General features: G+C 39.4%; 1 protein-coding gene and 1 pseudogene across 1 annotated transcript in view; both read left to right on the top strand.

Annotated features, from left to right (window-relative positions):
- The window catches only part of ADGB (androglobin), a 154175-nt gene that overhangs the window by 124691 nt on the left and 27155 nt on the right, over positions 1-2329 (top strand). The gene's annotated exons all lie outside the window — the stretch shown is intronic.
- Positions 1-2329, top strand: part of LOC111737143 — a 4657-nt pseudogene that overhangs the window by 578 nt on the left and 1750 nt on the right.

The following is a 2329-nucleotide window of genomic DNA, read 5'->3' as shown; positions in this document are numbered from 1 at the left end:
GAGAGTCCTGAACTGAGTCCATGAGCAAAGACCTGCTAAGGCAAAAACCAACACAATCTGTTTTTTTGAATCATCAAAATATGAGATCTGAGGCTGAAGGTGTCAGCACAGAGCTGATCAAGAAGGGAAGGTTTTGATGGTGAGATGCTCAGTTGAAAGAATGCACGAGAAGCCAACATGAGAATGAAATGGCAGGCACCAACTTTATTGCGGAGAGCGCGCTTCTGCTGCTCTTTTTCTGTTGCCCAGGGGACCGCATGGACTTTATATATGTCAGAGAACAATAGTGGCATTCTGCCACACATGCGTGATATAATAAGCTAAATCATATTTACATAAGTTAGGCACAGGCGTCCTACTACATTAATGTAACATTCTAAATCCGGAGTCCTATCCCTAGGTGCAAGCCTGGATCACAGACAGACCTGGCACCCACAGGAGGAGTAAGGGTCAGATGGAGGAGAGCCTTTAAGCCTCATTATAAGGCTGAGACTCTACAGCCCCAAGGGCCCTGATTCCAAATTCCTTCGGGGCCAGTTAGATCATTATAATGATTAGGGGGAAGGAAGAAGATGTGGGTGGCAAATTTGAGGAGCGCAAGCACAGGCCTAAATATATTCACAATCAGGTTATTTAAAAACACTGAACTCAAAACAAAATACCTATGAGGACAAAATCTTCCCACCATTTCTGATCATTGCTTAAGCTAAGCAAAGCTGGGAGGTGAGCAGTTTAAAAAGTGTATTACCATGATCAAATTTACATTGCCGATAACCTGGTGACTTTTAAGGGTATGAATTTAAGGAGAAACCATTTCCAGACTAGAGATAGGGAACCCTGAGAAAATACTATGGTAGTCCCAGCAAAAGAATGCAAACTGCACCAGATACAAGTCAAAAGAAAGACTGAAGAGGACAAATAAAGAACTATTTAGAAAAGAAACAGGACATGTAATTGTTAATCTAAACTAGATGATAAAGAGCAAGAAGGAATGAAGGACATGTCAGATTTCCAGCTGGATTCATTCACTAAATAGGATGTTGGTACCATCAGTGAAATAGACACTAAAGAAAAATCAACAAATTAAATGATGACTCAGTTATCCCAGACTCCAGTAATGAAAAAACCTATTCACTTGCATTTTTAAGGTTTCATTTCCTAGCTGTTGGAGTCCACCCTTGGAAACATTGAGCAGTAAATAAGCCATACCTGACTTCCACTGGGGGTAGGAGGAAACTGAGGGGGTTGTGCCTGGATTGCTGCTCTTCTGTTTGTGTTAGAAGTTTAGCTGTGTCAACACCAGGAAGAGGCAAATGCCCACTGCTGCAGAAGCAGTTGCAGCCTATATACCCAAAATGCAAGTCTTCTGGGGAAGAGAGAAGCAAGCAATTGCATTTCTTATGCGCACTTAAATATTATTGGAGGATAAGCCACATCAGTCTACAAAGAGGATTTCATACAAGCAAGATAATGTAAATGGACCAAAAGTCAAGCACATACTTGAAGTAGTGCTGTAACTCTCCAAGCAACTATGGTTTACATATTGGAATTTGAAAACTCAGCATCTCTGTTTCCAAAGGACTTATAAAAGTGAGCATTCATGTCCTGTTTTAAAAGGACTTTGAACTTGTTTCAAAGTCTGTTTTTGGTAATCAGAATAGAATGAATTTACGATTAGCTCAACTTAACCCAAGCTCTTGAATATTAAAGTATCGGTGGCTGGTTAAAACAAAAAAATCTTAAACCATCAAATCTCTGAAAAAAATATATAATGTTAAATCAGCAGAAAAGACTTTTTCAGAAAAGAGAAGTCATGGTATAGATAAAGATGAAGATATAGCAAACAAAGCCTTTTTTATTATACAACTAGTTTAACCATAAAATTTGGAAAGTCATTCTACTTTTTATCAAATCCTATTAATTCATACATCCAATGTGAGCAAACGATGTCTCCTAAAAAGAAAAGGAAACATTTCCAAGGCGTATTAGAAATTGAAGATAAAAATGTTGAAAAGGGGGAGGTGCGGATAAGTTGCTGGACTCAGAATCTTTGTATTCCGTGGACGAGCTTACGAGCCTCAGTGGGACAGCTGAGGTTCTTCCAGTTTCTATAAACAGAGCACTGCTAACCTTTTCATCCCACCGAAGGTGTACAAGCTTCGGTAGTGGATATCTTGGTGTACTTTCTCCCATATTAAAGTATGATTCAGTCAGCAGAGTCAGCCAGAGCAGGAAGTAGCAGTTAATGCTGAAAAGGCTATAAGCAAAGACAAAAATGCAGAGGAGAAAAAGCATTTTTCTCTTCAACAAGAAAAGAATGCCGAGGTGA

Source organism: Pteropus vampyrus, unplaced genomic scaffold, assembly GCF_000151845.1.
Source record: "Pteropus vampyrus isolate Shadow unplaced genomic scaffold, Pvam_2.0 Scaffold24, whole genome shotgun sequence".
Lineage (NCBI taxonomy): Eukaryota > Metazoa > Chordata > Mammalia > Chiroptera > Pteropodidae > Pteropus > Pteropus vampyrus.
Note: the sequence above shows the minus strand (reverse complement) of the source record. Positions and strands in the feature narration are given on the sequence as shown.